Genomic DNA, 17,156 nt, shown 5'->3' with positions numbered 1-17,156 from the left:
CCCGTCAACCCCCCATAGCCTGGCAGGAACATGCCTCATTGGATAGATGCCAGGTCACGCCATGGGTGTCCGCACCCTGCCCGAGCCCCCTCCTGGGTTGCATGCGTTAGTCAGCTAGCTCCTCTGTGCTTCCTCCTGGAAACGCGTTCATTCTCTAAGGTGAAGATAAACTCGTAAATACCTAGGCCCCCCCAAGGAGCAAGTTAGTTCCCTTCCTACTTGATGTTGCAGCTGGTGTGGGTGACGGGGAATGAACGTGTGGTAGCCCCATCATTCATGGCCCCCGTTCCAGCTGCGCTTCCTCGGTGGAGGTGGAGGCCACCAGGGTCAAGTCAGCCCCTGTAAGGGGTGCTAGCCCGCTGATCTGGTGTCACGTTCAAGGGTGCGGTGACGTTGCTGCTTTATCTGCCATCTAGGACTTAAACAATGCCCGTGCTTCGTTTTAGGAGAAGTAGGTGCTGTGTTTTGTGAAGGAAAATGGCTAAGGAATTAAGTTGGGCACAATAGTTATTACATTTTCTTATGGGAGAAGTAACGTGTGTTCAGACAGGAGAGTCTCACACCCGGTCTGCCTCGCCCTTCACTATGAGATGATCGTGTCGTATCTGCATTTCCGAATCTTGCTGGAACTCTTGCAGCTTTGCCTCTGCCTCTCCTAACTTCCCTGTGCTCATACTTCACCTCATTTATCCTCTCTGATACGCTGATGACAACACGGTGCTCTCTGGTTCAATCTGTTTCTATGTGAATACAGAGCCTGCATATGAGCTCTGATTGGTTCTTACTGCTCTGCTCCTCAGAGAATTTCCTGGTGGTTTGCTTCAGTAGCTTGAAATAAAAACCCTGATGTTAATCTAAGGATGAAACCAGCCCCCTGTGCAGCGTGGGGCTGGTGAGGAAGTGCACTGGGGTAGCCAGGCCCCGGGAGGGCTGTGAGAGTCTCACATGCTGGGCGTGGGCCACCCGGGTCCCGTAACAGACTCACCAGTCCCCCGGCTGCAACTTGGCTTCCTGTAAGAAGAGCACGGTTCCTTGATGCTAAGTCTCATCTCCTAGTTTGCTTGGTTACAGGAAATTTGAATTAGATGGTCCAGGACAAAGTGATACAAAATTACTGTTTTTATTTTGGTCTGAGTTGTGAAATTCTGGCAGCATGCCCCGCAGGAGTCTTGCAAAGGGCTGACGTGGATACAGCTTGAGCGAAGCAATGCCGCTCTTTCCTTAAGTGTGTTTGGAAGTCAGACGTAACACAGACCTTAGAAAACAGTACTAAACAACTTTTCTACAATAAAGAGATTAAATCCTGCCTTGATGCTTTTATTAACAGCTTTATTGAGATAATCCATGCCACACCATTTAAAGTGTACAGACTGGGATTTCCCCGGCGGTCCAGTGGTTAAGACTTCGCCTTCCAGTGCAGGGGGTGTGCTTTCGATCCCTGGTCTGGGAGCTAAGATCCCACATGCTTCGCGGCCAAAAAACCAAAACAAAACAGAAGCGATATTGTAACAAATTCAGTAAAGACTTTAAAATTGGTCCACATCCAATAAAAAAGAAATCTTAAAAAAAAAGAAAGAAAGTGTATGGACTATCTGGTGGCCTTTAGTCCTTCAGAGCTGTGGCTGCCTCACCACAATCCATGTTTAAACGGTTATCACCCCAAGAAGACAGTCCACACCCCTTTGCCGCTGTCCCTCAGTCCCCTCCCCTCCCATCCCCCTAAACTTCATGCAACCCCTCACCACTTTCTCTCTATGTGGACGTGCCTCTCGTAGACGTTCTGTGTCAGTGGAGTCCTGCAGTGTGTGTCCTTTGTCAGTGGCCCCTTCGGTTTCACAGAGTGTCTGGAGGTTCGTCCTGTTGTAGCAGGTGTTTGCTTTCTTTCTCTTTTTATTCTCTGTTTCTATCGACATCCTTGGTTCTTCATCTTTGACCCTGATGCCTTCAGCTCTAGGACAGATGGACCACGTCACTGCCAGCCAGCTGGGTCCCAGCCCCCAGTGAGAGCTGCAGGGCTAACCTTTCACCCCTTGGGGGAAGCAACCTGACAAGCTGCCCCGGAGATGGATTCCTGCTGCTGAGACGCGCTTCCACTGCCAGCGCTTAGAAACCCAGAGATCCCCTCCCCGCTGAGACACTGATGCTAAACACCATGCGCTTCACAGGTCAGGTGGTGCAGGGTGGTCACGTTCGGGACTGGGGGGAACCTTCCAGAAGTACAGCTGCCATGTCTAAAGACCCAGCACCAGCCTGCCCACGGAGGGCCAGCCTCCAACCCTGGGAAGCTGGGGTCTGGATCGGGTTCTCGGGTCATCCCTCTGGCCTGCGTGCTTGCCCCTAGGAAGGGTCCTGAGAGCCGTCCTGCTGAGCCAGATCCCCTTCTCGTCCTGAGCAGGTGGGCTCAACTGTCCCATTTCCAAAGGGCCTTGTCCTGTTGGGGCCTCATGTCTCTCACTGGCATCGAGGACATTTCCTTAGTGCCGCCTGCTGGAAGGCCTTCTGATTGTCCCTGAACCCGCCCTGCCAGGGTACCTCGTCGAGTAGGTGTGGATGCTCGTAAACTTCTGGGGGCTTGGTGGCATTTGGGTGGGTCTTCTGGGTTGAGCATCGCTGGGTGCTGTGTGTCTGGAGGTGTGGTCCTCCTGGGGGAAGTGCGGGGCGCTGTCTGCAGGGGCAGCTCCAGAACCAGTGATCAGTGTTCCCTGGACGTTAAAGCAGAGCCTTCAGTAACAGTGCAACCGGAAAGGTTTCTACTTTTTAGCAAAAACAGCAATGTGGCTGCCAAGAGCCGGTGTGTGTGTGGACTGATGGGAGAAAGCGGTGAAGTGGGAGAAGAGGACGTCCCTGTTCTGGTCAGGCCACACCTGGCTGGATGCACCCATTGTGGGATGCAGACCAGCCGCAGCCTCAGCACAGGTGAGGGACCGACTGGAAAGGGCCCCAGACCAGTTCCCGAGAAGACTGGTTTAAAGGAAAGGTACCAAAGATAATTAGGAGAAGTCATTATAAACCTCTGAAGACAGTTCCACTAATCAATCCAGTTTGGAGTCATTAAGAGCAATGATGACAGCAAACACTGTGTGTGTGTCCGCTAGGCCCCAGGCGTGTACTGAGGGCTTTTACACATGTCTGCTTGGCCTGTAGAAGAGAAGACGGGGCGCCGCTTGTTGACTTTATTTGGAGAGGTAATTAGAGGCAGGAGGGGTAGCTCTGTGAGGTGCCAAGTGGTAGATCTAGGAAAAGTGGGTTGAACCCATAGACAGACTCTGCTTTCAGTATGGAAGGGACCAGAAGAAGGAAATGGGCGACTTCCATGGCTGGTCAGGCCCATGCCCTGAGGCTGACCTTGTTGGGATGTAGAGGAGGTCCCCTGAGGTTCATTAGGTTGTAGGGGAGGCCCTTTGAGGTTTGTTGGGACTGGATATAAACAAGGCTGGTAAACAGTCCATGGGCCATTTGAGAACATTCTTGAGCCCAAGTGCAAACTGGCCTTGGTATTCCTTGTAAACGGGAATGAACCTCTGAGCAAGTAGGTATTTAGGCAACCATCTGGAGAGTAACTGTCTGCAGCAGGAACGGATGGGCAAGGGCATGGATGGGAACTTTCTCCAGGACACACCGAGGTGCTCACTGCGCTGCAGAGCTCCCCCCATGCCCCACCCAGGGCCCCTCTGGAAGCCTCACTCCCTTTGATTCCTCTTTCCCAGTACCATGGCTGACTCCCCGGGGAACCCTGCAGCTACCAAGTAGAATCCTGGGACTTTCCCATCACGGGAAATGAGCAGGTCCTCCTGGACCTGAGACCATTTGGTTCTGGGGGGCTTTAGTCAATCCTCTTGGTTGCAAAAGAGGACTGATTGCATTTTCCCAGATCCAGAACTGTCTCAGATTTCCAGCCTTGTTTAAACAATGGGATGCTAGTGTATAAAACAGAGAAAGGAGGTATTGGTGTAGATACTAAGTTCAAATGTATAATGTTCTCCAAAGATCAACAGTGAGAACCGATACTGCTTTGCTCTTAGGTTTATGAGTAATATATGTCAATGTCATATTATTTATTTTTCTTTTTTAATTTTCTAGTAGGTGATAATTCTGACAGGTGAATAATGGCAATTTTTAAACAGTTAACCTTGCAAGAAAAGAACCCCCAAAGTAGAGATGTCAACAATCTTGGGATACTTTTTAATGACTTGGGTAGTTGCGGCGGCAGCAGCATTTAAGATGTGAACACGAGTAAGTTCAGCTGGCAACACAAAACATCACTTTGTCAGTCTCTAGTGTAAGACACAACATATACTTAATTGCGCCCATTTTAATATGGTTTTAGTTAACTCAATATATTCCAAAATATAATTTCAATATGTAATCAGGACTTTAAACAATTGGATAGTTTACATTCTTTTTTCCACAGTAAGACTGAAATTGTGGATTTCACACAGCACGTCTCAGTTCTGAGCCACTTTTTAAGTTCTCCATCACCACTTGGGAAGCATCCACTAGGGAATTAATCCACTCGAGAATCATCTGAAGTAAATATTATTGGTACATTCTACTGAAGAAGACACTGAAGCTCCTAAAAGGTGGAATAACCTGCTGGGGGGTAGTCCTAGGGAGGCCTAGGACCTGGTCCGTTCATCTCCAGAGTCTGGTTTTTCTACCCCTTAGTGCACATTATTTTGATCGGTGTTTTAAAATAGTTTTTAAAAACACTTTAATTTTTTTACGACAGCGTTCTACCAGAATGTTACCTGGGATGGGGAGGCAAAGGAGGTACAGAGTCTGCTCTATTTTAGCTTGTTCATATTTTCATCAAGAAACCTGGATTTTAAAATTTTTGATTGTTTTCATTAAAACAGAAACATGAGAGAGGCCAGGATAGGCAGACCACATAATTGGCAGATATCAGGGGCCGATTTAGCAGTGCCTGATGGGTAAGAAGCCCTTGCTGTTCCCCGTGAGACTGATGTGGTGCCCTTGGTAACTCTGTCTTCCCTCCTCGGTGAGCCCTTCATTGCCCCAAGGCCAGGAGGAAGGAAGAGCAGCAGCCCTGCGATTTCACATGCCCCACAAGAAGTCACAGGTTCTGTGCAGCTTGTGGTCAGTGTTTAGACAGAAGGCCCCGTCCAGTGCCGGGGAGCGAGTTCAGCCGGGACCTCTGAGTCACGGGCTGGGAGCTGAGCGTGAAGTGGTCAGAGGTTCTCGTGCTTGTGGGGAGAACCCATCCCACCTTTATATCCAGATGCTGATTCCTGCCACTGTGCGATCCATACGAGCATGGGACCTGTGCAGAAACTGAGAAGCACGATGGTAGCTCTGTGACGCGTGCATCATGGCATATCCATGTATAACCCAGTGACTGACAAGAGCTGAGTGTTGCATTCCTCTTGACTCACCCGGTACTGTGGCCAAAATGCAGGGCAGGTAGCCATCGCCTAAGAGTCCGGGTCATAATCTCCCTTGTGTTGAAGTACAACACCCTTGTTTTAATGTATGCTCCCAATCCTTTGATATGATTCTGGAGAACCAGATGCAGGAGTTTCCACCCCACTGTTTGTGTTGAAGCCATTGTTGTGAATTGGGTGTAGCCTAAGAGACTGCTCCTCCTGGAATCTGCCGGAAGTAGGACCAAACTCTTGTCTTAGACAATAATCCGCCAGGATCAGATCATCAAGTTCAGCATCTGAGAGCCTGTGTAACCTCCATAAAACTGAACGTGAAGCATCTGCATGAAGGTAAGTGTTTTGTTTTTTTTTTAAGGCCTCTGTAAGGCGATTGAGAAAGATAGCTGGATTTTCATTAGGTTCTTGGGTTATCTCTTGTAGTTTTTCAAAATGGACTACCTTATGAGCGGCGGCCTGCATGCCAGCCAGGAGGCATTGGATCATGAGGTCGCGTTTACGACGGCCATCGTGGCCATCCTGATAAGTCCAGCCTGGATCGGTGTCAGGTACGGCAGTCGCTCCAACAGGCATGGAGTTGTCAGTAAGATGAACCTGATCTGCATGGTTTCGGGCAGCAGTTTGAATTCTTTCCCTCTCGTCAGGAGTCAGAGTAGAAGATAGGATCACAAAGATATCGTGCCAGGTTAGATCGTAAGCTTGAGAGAGGTAGCGAAATTCTTTGATGTAGCGGGAAGAGTCGGCAGAAAAGGAGCCTAATCGCTTTTCTATTTGAGAGAGATCTTGGAGGGAAAAGGGAACATGAACTCTAACTAACCCTTCCGCTCCTGGTACCTCCCTCAGAGGGCAGAGGAGATTTGGATCTTGGGAGTCGTGAGAGCGTGTATGTGCACTAATTGGCGAAGCAAGGAGCGTGGGAGGAGAAACCATCCAGGGAGGCGGGGGAGCGGTTGGAGGGGCGGGAGCTTGAAGGGGCGGGAGCGGGTTCGGGAGGAGGAGGGACTGCCTCGGGGTAGGGTGGAGGTTGGAGAGGAGCTCTGGAGCGGGGAGAGGCGAGAGATTCCGGTGGGTCGGCTAGTGGAGAGGGATCATCGTCAAAGGAAATTAGGGGCTTGGATGTAGGAGATGTCTGTTTGGCAAGAAGGATCTGGGAAGTGGAACAATCGACGCAGAGGGAAGGACGGGAGCGTAAATACCAGAAGGCCTGGACATAGGGGACCTCAGACCATTTGCCCGTCCTGCGGCAGTAATTATCTAGATCACGGAGGACGTTAAAATCGAAAGTCCCTTCAGGAGGCCATTTGGATTGATTGTCTAGAGGGTATTGTGGCCAGGCCACAGTGGAATAGAAAATAAGCCGTCGGCGACGGAGATCTTGGGAGAACCCGAGGGCTGTAAAATTGGCTAGGAGGCACCCCAGGGGGGTCTTAGGATCTGGTTTCTATTGTGAGGTTCCCATGACCCCCAGTCTGTCCCTGAGTGAATGGAGAGGGAGAGAGGCGTCCCTGGTCTCAGTCTCCAATTCTCGGCAGGTCGGAGGGCGGTCAGGCGATTGGGACGTCTCCACAGTTGCCCGAGGCCCGGAGAGAGGACGGAGGAGTCCCTGACGCGGCCGCGATTAAGGACAGGGAGTCCGGTGGGCAGGGACTCTGAGGGTCGGAGGGAACAAGGGACGGGGACTTACCCCGTTTTCTGCCGGATCGGGTGGATGAGTAGAGGTTCCCTGGTTGTCTCCTGGGGGAGGGGAGGAGCGGCCCGCACGGTAACCCGCGGAGCTTGGTACCACTCCCGGGTTTCGGCACCAAATGTAGGGAACGGGACCAAGAAACGGAGGAGAGCTTAAACAAGCTTTATTTGGGGACGCTCCCGGGCGAGGTTCACTGGTCCGAGAGAAAGGGGCCAGAGAAGTCGCCAAGGTAAATGTCTTTATAGTTTTAGGCATGAAATAGTTGATCCATTCGATCAATATATGAGCCACTGTGTTGCATGCTGAGATTATTGTATAACGTGAAGGAAGAGGATCTAATTGTAGCTCAGACTCCAAGTTCATTATAAGGAGTTGAAAAGACATGCCGGCCTCCCCGTAGTTGTGACGAGCCCCAAGGCACCCCGAGGAGAGCGCTGGGGCTCAGGAGAGAAGAAGGAGCCGTGAGGCTGCACAGCCCTTCCAAGTGTAGCAAATCCTGAGCATGTGTCACATCACCTAGAGGGTCTGTTAAAAACCGTTTGCCGAGCCCGATCCCAGAGTTTCTGGTTCAGGAGCTCTGAGGTAGGGCCAGAGAGTTTGCATTTCTAATGGATAGGCAGGTGGTCTGGGACCATGCTTGAGAACCACTCTTCTAGAGAAGTTGTTAGTAAAAACAGGAAGAGTAAGGACGTTGGAAAATGCATAAGTTTAGCATAGTCATTTGAGCCAAGTTCCACAATCATATAGAAGTACAAAGAACTCCCAGGGGGGAGAGAGCCTGTCACTTGCCCACACCTCTTTTTTTTTTTTTTTTTAACATCTTTATTGGGGTATAATTGCTTTACAATGGTGTATTAGTTTCTGCTTTATAACAAAGTGAATCAGTTATACATATACATATGTTCCCATATGTCTTCCCTCTTGCGTCTCCCTCCCTCCCACCCTCCCTATCCCACCCCTCCAGGCGGTCACAAAGCACCGAGCTGATCTCCCTGTGCCATGCTTGCCCACACCTCTTATCCCTTGTTAGAAGTTTCCTCAGCGAGAACGAATCAGAGACTCTCACCCCTGTGGCATAGTTGGCATATGTACATTTATTGATATAGTGTATGTTTTGCCCTTGAAACCGTGAGAAATCCCAGAAGGGCTCATATTGGTTCTTCGCACCCCAAGGCAGCCAGGCCTTCGCCTCTCTCATCCCTGCAGAGTCAGTGATGGGTGTGCGCTTCAGGCCAGATGGAGGTGCCGGGCACCCGGAAGACGTGTTCACTGCAGAGACCTCTGTTTAAGAGTCCAGGCCCACTGGGGAGGAGCAGAAGGGGGCCTGTTGTGGACTGAATTGTGTCCCTTCAAAATTCGTATGTTGGACCCCTAACCCTCTACATGATTCTATGTGGAGTTAAAGCCTTTTTAGAGGCAGTGGAGGTTAAATGAGGATGGGTCCCTGATGCAGTAAGACTGGTGTCTTTATAAGAAGAGGAAGAGACACCGCGAGTGTCCACACAGAGAGAAAGGCCACGTGAGGACACAGAAAGAAGGCGGCCATCTGCACGCCATGGAGGGAGGCCTCAGGAGCACCCCAACCTGCTGGCACCTTGATCGTGGACTTCAAGCCTTGAGAACTACGAGAAAATAAATCTCTGTTGTGTAAGCCACCCAGTCTGTGGTCTTTCGTTATGACAGCCCGAGCAGGGTCCAACGAAGGGGAGGGGTGATGGCACGCCTGAAGAGGAGAAGTGTCACAGGAAATGAGTGCAAAAACCTGGGGTCGCAGGGGGCAGAACCAAAGATCCCCGGGTGACGGACAGACTCCACAGGCTTGAACAGTGAATGTTTCCACGGGCTGAAGAATTGAGACCTATCTGCTGTTTTCAGATGACATGTAAGCTCCAAAGAGTCTGATATGATCCTCCAGAGAAGCGCCATCCTCCAGACACGATTTTGTTTGAATTTCTTAACATTTTAACCAGGGGAAGCTTAGAGGATTGGATCTCGTTTACAGAAGAAATCATGCATCACTTCTGGCGCTGAATGTTGTTGATTGATTCAATTCATATCTACTATGCAGTGTATCAATAAATAATCAGCAGAGCTTATAACACCTTCTAAAGCCTTATTATGGAAGAATGTAAATGCATACAAAAAGAATAGAAGATGGACCCCTGTGTATCCATTACCCTGCCTCAGCTATTACCCATGGATGGCCACTTCTTTCCTCTATCTTCCCACCCCATTCTCCTCATGGAGTATTCTGAAGCAGCTCCCAGACACTGGATCATTTGGTCCTTAAATATTTCAGTACCACTTCCAAATTGACTAAACCTAAAAAACTAACAGAAATTCCTAATTTCTGCAAATGTCATTCAGTATTCAAATTTCCCTCGTTGTCTCAGGGATTTTTTTAACAGTGGGTTTGAATCAGGATCTACTTAACACATTGTAATTGATATATTTTTTTAAAAGTCAGAATTGTCAATGTTCCAGCGGTTCTGCTTTGGCCAGTAGGGGCCTCCTCAAGTTGGCTCCTTGGTATTTTAGACGTGAGCTTAGTGGTCTTTGATTTTGAGTCAGGAAAACTTCCCCGATCCTGGTTATAGAGTCATTGGCTCACATTTGCTTTTAGTATTGGTATGGTTTCTTTTTTAAAAAAACGTTTTATGTCTGATTTGTCTGGAATTATTCTGATGTGCAGTGTGAGGAATAAATCTGCTTTTTATCTTTTTCCATAGGGTTATCCTGACACTTTATAACACATTAAGAAACCCAGCTTATCCCCTCTGGGTTGAGATGACATCTTTATCATATGCTGAGTTTGTGTACGCAATGGGGACTATTTATGGATTTTCTGTTTTGTTCTGTTAGTCTACCTGTGCACAAAATGGCACACTGTTTTAACGGGAGAGACTTTCTAGTTTGTTAAAATGCCTCTTTTCTTGATTTACCAACTTTAAATATCTATTAACTCCCTGTTGAGAAAAACAAGGCTTTGGCTAATTTATCCCTCATTTCTTATTCCTCTCCTCCACAGCTTTTCAGAATTATATATTTTTATTCTTCTACTTGTTATATTTTTAATTTAATGTTTAATTCCAAAATATTTACTGAGGTATAATTTACATACAATAAAATGTGACCATTAAAAAATGTACATTTTGATGAGTCTTGACAAAATTGTATACCCAGTAACTACTAGCGCAATCCAGAGGGGGAGAAGAAAACACGTAAACATCGATTTTTTGGTTGTACCAAATTTAGTCAGGATGTGTTACTTCCTTATGGAGTAAGATGAGAGCACTAGCCCCATGCCCTGCCCTGTACCACATTTTCTGTCTTCTACCTCTCACATTTTGCTTTATAATTTTTTTTACTATTTCATACTGAATAACACGTTTTACTATATTTAAGTCTTCTGTGCTTTGTCTGTGGGTTGATTATGAAATTTGAAAATAGATGTATAGTGTTTACATTAGTCCAACTCTAAATATTGATACTATTCTCTGCCTAGTCAAGAGGTTGCTAGAACTACTTTTCCCTCTTTACAGTCAAATGTTATGACCTCTATTCCACTGAAAGGAAGATAGTTCTGGTATCTGGATCAAACTGATGATCTTTTTCTATACTCAATTACTCAAACCATGGTTTATGTTTTAACCATGATTTTCCTAAACAGAAGTTTTCTCCTAGAATCCTGAAGTACCTTTAAAGAAAGGTGTCTTCATCTTATCTTTCAAGTCACCCAGGCTTTCATTGATACCACCTACAGAATGCAATCCACCTTTCTCAGAGACATCCCTGAGGACCATCGCAACTTCCTGGTCTAGCCTGGACCAGTTGCTGTCTATGAGAGCTGGCCAGTTCTCATTCTGCAACTTCCCTTTACTGATCACTGCCCCTTTCCCTACCTGGGTTATACTAACTGCTTTCTGGATTTCATTTCCTTCCCTGGCTTGTTTTCCTTCCTTATTTTCTTGAAGTGTATCCTTGAGTAACTTCCTCAGAAAGGGTACATGGGAAGAAAACTTTAGGTCTTTGTCTTTCTGAAAATGTTTATGTTCATTCCATGTCTCATATTTGATTGATAGTTTGCCTGTGAATAAAATTCTCTATTAATATAAATTTCCCTCAGAATTAGGAAGGTATTGTTCCTTTGTCATATCATTTGATTATTGCTGAAGTGAGGACTTGTATTCAGTATGATCCTCATTCCTTGGTGCTTGAAAGTTTCCCCTTCTGGAAGCATCTAGGATTTTTTCCTTTACCTTTGGTATTCTGAATACTCATGAGTCTTCTTTCATTTACTGGATTTTTTCCCCAACTATTCCTTTAGTGGTCCCTTTCAATCTGAAGTCTGGTGAGTTTATTTGATGCTGGGACCATTTTTTCAATTTTCCCCCACTTTCACTAGCTCTGACATCACAGGAACTCCTATCACTTGGATGTTCTACCTGGTGGATTGACTCTCATTTTTTCTCTGTCTTTTTTATTAAAGTTTTTAGCATTGTCTTTCAGCTTGCTTACAAATTTGTCCTGACTTTGGCCTTCAGCCTGTGTACTGATTTCTTTTTCTTTTTTTCATTTTAACAATCATATTGTTATTTTTAAGTGCAGGTAAAGGTATCAGGCAGTGATAGAATAGCATGTTCCAGACCACTGAGAACAACTAAAATGCCATAGAAGATAGAAGTCAAATCAGTTTGAAAGCATTCGAGAGCTATTAATGCAGACAGGACTTAAGGGGCCTTGATGCTATAGAGAAGGAGCTACATACAGGTGAACCTAATATCCTTCAGTGCTTCTGCCCTTGAGGGATTTGCTAATTTGAAAGTGGTACGGGTCCAAGAGCAGGAAATAGCAGCAAAGAGGCTAGGAGATTGAGTTGAACTTTCAGCAATCTCATAGTGACGGGAGAGACAAAATGTAGACGTCAGGGCTACCAGAGCAGCCAAGACTTAAGAGTGCAAAATCCCAGAGTTAAAAGCCACGTTGAGCTGAACTCAGCATTCTGTTCCACTTCTCCCGTCGGACATTTGCTGATTCGAAAGCAGCACGGGTGCTAGAAGCTGAGAGGCTGGGAAGCTAAGCGAGCTTTGGGCAGTCTCATGAGTCTGGGGAGGCAACCATTTCAGTTAATTGCCCACAAAGCAGGAGAAGCCCTGGGAAACACCCCAGGCTTCCTCTTGATGCCATGCGAGGGCTGCACGCGAGTTAAGAGCAAACCAGAAAAAGACTAGCCTTTCCGAGAAAGACTGAAACTCAACTTTGAATCATTCAGACCCAGACTGGATAAGGTGATGTGTCCCTGTTCTAACTGCCTGACAGAAAGCAAAATATATTCTTTGTGGAGGAAGATAACATTAGTGAACCTCAAATTTTGTCTACAATTTTTCATACACAACGTCCAGCATAAAAAAGTATCAGGCATTCTAAGAAATCACAAAAAAGTTAACCAAACCAGGAAACAAATGTACTAGAGAAAGAACCTACAAGTGATGCAGATATTGGAGTTACATTGGATCATTTCATTATCATGTTTAATAAAAGAGATGAAGAGATTGGAAATTTCTGCAGAGAACTAGAATGAATGAAATAGAATCAAATAAAAATCCAATAACAGAAACCACTGTTAAAAACCCCATGGATGTGAAACCACTGTTAAAAACCCCGTGGATGTGAAAAGACAACCTACAGAATGTGAGAAAATATTTGCAAATCATTTATCTGATAAGGCAGCGGTCCCCAACCTTTTTGGCACCGGGGAACGGTTTCGTGGAAGACAATTTTTCCATGGAAAGTGTGTGTGGGGATTGTTCAGGCAGTAATGCGAGTGTTGGGGGAGTGACAGTTCAGGTGGTGATGTGAGCGACGGTTCAGGCGGTAATGCGAGCGATGGGGGGAGAATGGTTCAGATGGTAACGCAAGTGATGGGGAGCGGCAGATGAAGCTTCACTTGCTCGCCTGCCGCTCACCTCCTGCTGTGCAGCCTGGTTCCAGTAGCCGTCGCAGCCCGGGGGTTGGGGACCCCTGTGGTAAGGGGTTAATATCCAGAATATGTAAAGAACTCCTCAAAAACAACAATCTTTTTAAAACCTCAATTAAAAAGTGGGCAAAATCTTGAATAGATATTTCTCCAAAGAATATACACAAATGGCCAATAAACATATGAAAATGTGGTCAACATCACTTCATGAGGGAATCACAAGTTGAATCACAAGTCAGTCCACAATGAGACACCACTGCACACCTCTTAGGATGGCTATTATTTTTTTAAAAAGCCAAAAAAACCCACCAAAACCCATAAACCCCCAGAAAATAACAAGTTTTGGCAAGGATGTAGAGAAACTGGAACCCTTGTGTGCTGTTGCTGGGAATGTAAAATGATGCAGATGCTATGGAAAACAGTATGACAGTTCCTCCCCAAAGTTAAAACTTGAATTATCATAAGATCCAGCAGTTCCACTTATGAGTATACACCCCCCAAAATTGAAAGCAAGGTCTCCAAGAGATATTTGTATACCCATGTTCATAGCAATGAATTGGGAGATTAGGATTGACATATAGACACTACCATGTATAAAATAGCTAGCTAGTGGGAACCTGCTGTATAGCACAGGGAGCTCGGCTCGGTGCTCTGTGATGACCTAGATGGGTGGGATGGGGGGAGGGAGGTCCAAGAGGGAGGGGTATATGTATACACATAGCTGATTCACTTCATTGTACAGCAGAAACTAACACAACACTGTAAAGCAACTATACTCCAATTTAAAAAAAAATCTAATCTGCATGGCAACATAATTCACAACAGCCAAAAGTTGGAAGCAACCCAGTGTCCACTGATGGATGAACCAATAAGCAAATGTGGTCTATAATACAGCAGAATATTATTCAGCGTTAAAAAGAAAATTCCGATGTGTTACAACATGGATAAACCTTTAAGGACATTAAGCTAAGTGAAATAGTCACAAAAGACATACACTACACGATTTCACTTATGTGAGGAATCTAGCTGAGTCAAGTTCAGAGAGGCAGAAAGCAGAATGGTGGTTTCCAGGAGCTGGGGGTGTGGAGAGGTAGAATAGGAAGTTGTTGGGTAATAGGTACAGTGCTTCAGTTTTGCAAGATGAAAAGGGTTCTGGAGACTGACTGACCAACAAAGTGAATGTACTTAACAGTACTGACCTGTACACTTAAAATGGTTGAGATGGTAAATTTTGTTCCATTTTTAAAAAAATAAAATAATTTTTAAAAATACAACAAAAAACTCCACAGATGAGTTTAACAGCAGGTTAGATACAGCAAAATACAAGATTAGTGATCCGGAAAGTAGGTCCATAGAAAATCTCCAGAACGAATCATGGAGAGAAAAAGCATGGGAAATACAGAAAAGAACATGAGAGACATAGGGAATGCAGCGTAAGAGTCTCACATATGTAGAGACTGGAGTCCCAGAAGAAGAGGAAAGTAAAAATGAAGCAATATTTGAAGAGATTGCAGGCAATGCTATTTCCAAGTTGACAAAAAAATGCATTAAGTGAATAATTGAAGAAGCTCTGTAATCCCCAAGCAGGGAGAAAAGCACACCTAGATAACGTCATTATAAACCTGCTAAAAACCAGATAAAGAGGAAATCTTAAAAGCAGCCAGAAGACAAAGATAAATTACAGTCCCTCATTATTTTCAGTTTCCATATTTGTGAAGTTGCCTAATTGCTAAAATTCATTTGTAACCTTAAAAATGAATACTTGGGCTTCCCTGGTGGCGCAGTGGTTGAGAGTCCGCCTGCCGATGCAGGGGATGCGGGTTCGTGCCCCGGTCCGGGAAGATCCCACATGTGGGCCAACTAGTGTGATTCTTCATTAAATGCATTTAAAAAAAAAAAAAAAGAATACTTACGGTGCTTTCACAGACATGCACAAAGGAGCAAAAAACTTGAGTCACCCGCTGATTGAACCTCTTGCAACCAGTGATCTTTTTACTGTCACTGTAGTTTTCCTTTTCCAGAATCTCATAGAGTTGGAATCTTAGAGTATATATCCTTTCAAGACTGGCTTCTTTCATTTAACAATTTAAGATTCTTCCATGTCTTTTTTGTGTCTTGATGACCCATTTCCTTTTTTTTTTTTTGGCTGGAAAATTTACATTGTATGGATATACCACAGTTTCTTTATCCAGTCACCTATTGAGGGACATTTGGGTCCTTCCAATTATTGGCAATTACAAATAAAGTTGCTATAAACATTTGTGTGCAGGTTTTTGGGTGGAGATGAGTTTTCCTCTCATTCAGTTAAATATCAAGGAGAGTGATAGCTGGATGGTATGGTAAGAATTTGTTTAGCTTTGTAAAAGGTTGCCAGACTATTTGCTAAAGTGACTGTACCATTTTGCATTCCCACCAGTAATGAATGAAAGTTCCTGCTGCTCCACAACTTCATCAATATTTGGTCTTATCAGTGTTTTGAACATTACCCATTCTAACAGGTGGATAGTAGCATCTCACTGTTAATGGTATTTTGGGTTTTTTTTATTGTTTGTTTTTGGTTATTGTGGGGTTTTTGTTTGTTTGTTTGTTTTTTGTTTGTTTTGTTTTTGGTTTTTTTGCCACACTGAATGGCTTGTGGGATCTTAGTTCCCTGACCAGGGATTGAACCCGGGCCCATGGCAGTGAAAGCACCAAGTCTTAACTGCTGGACCACCAGGGAATTCCCAGTGGTTTTATGTTTTTATTTTTTAGTTTTTTAAGATTTTTTTGACATGGACCATTTTTAAAGTCTTTATTGAATTTGTTACAATATTGCTTCCATTTTAAGTTTTTTGGTTTTTTGGCCGTGAGGCACGTGGGATCTTATCTCCCTGACCAGGGATCAAACCCGCACCCCCAGCACTGGAAGGCAAAGTCTTAACCAATGGACCATCAAGGAAGTCAAGGTATTATGTTTTTAATTTTGGATTCCACATATTTACTTTTTGTACATAGAAATGTGATCGATATTTGTGTGTTTATACTAGCAATGAACATGTGGAAACAAAATTAAAAACACAATACCATTTACAGTCTCTCAAAAAAATAGAATTATTTAGGTATAAATTTAACAAGTCATGTAGAGAACTTGTATGCTGAAAACTACAGAGTACTAATAAAAGAAATCAAAGAAGATCTAAATAAATTAGATGTACCATGTTTAAGCATTAAAAGACATCAGTATTATATTACATCAATATAATTAAAAGACATCAATATAAAAGATGTTACTTTTCCTCAGATTTATTTATAGATTTAAGGCAATTGCATAAAAATCCCAGAAAGAATTTTTTTGTAGAACTAGACAAGTTTATTCTAAGCTTATTATATGGAAGGTAAGGAGCTAGAACGGCAAAAACAGTTTTGGGGAAAAAAAAGTATAATGTGGGAAGAATCACTCTACTTGATTTTGAAACTTTCTTCATAGCTAGAGTCATCAAGACAGTGAGATGTTGGCGGAGGAATACACACACAGAAGAGTAGAACAGAATAGAGAACCCAGAAACTGATTCACACGATAATGCCCAGCTGATTTTTGACAAAGATGCAAAAGCAATGCAATGAAGGATAGACTTTTTCACAAATAGTGCTGGAGAAACACGACATCCATAGATGGGGGAGAGAGAGAGAGAATCTTGGTCTCAACCACACTACTTGTACAAGATTTAACTCAATATGTACCATGAACTTCCATGTAAAATGTAAACAATAACACTTGGAAGAAAACATAGGAGACAATCTTTGGGACTTAGGACTAGATGAAGAGTTCTTAGACAAAACACCAAAAGTGTGATTCAAAAAAGGAAGAATTCATAGGTTAAAGTTCATCAATATTAAAATCTTTTGCTCTGCAAAAGACACTCTTAGGAGGATGAAAAGATAAGCTTCAGAATAAGAGATAATATTTGCGAACCTTGTAGTTGGCAAAGAACTCACATCTAGAATACATAAAGTACTCTCAACTGTAAAAACACATACCACCCAATTAGAAAATGGGCAGAAGACACGAAGTGATATTTCATCGAAGAGGATAAATGGCAAATAAGTACTTGAA

Source organism: Pseudorca crassidens, chromosome 14, assembly GCF_039906515.1.
Source record: "Pseudorca crassidens isolate mPseCra1 chromosome 14, mPseCra1.hap1, whole genome shotgun sequence".
Classification (NCBI taxonomy): domain Eukaryota; kingdom Metazoa; phylum Chordata; class Mammalia; order Artiodactyla; family Delphinidae; genus Pseudorca; species Pseudorca crassidens.
The sequence above is the reverse complement of the archived record's forward strand: the minus strand, read 5'-3'. Positions refer to the sequence as shown.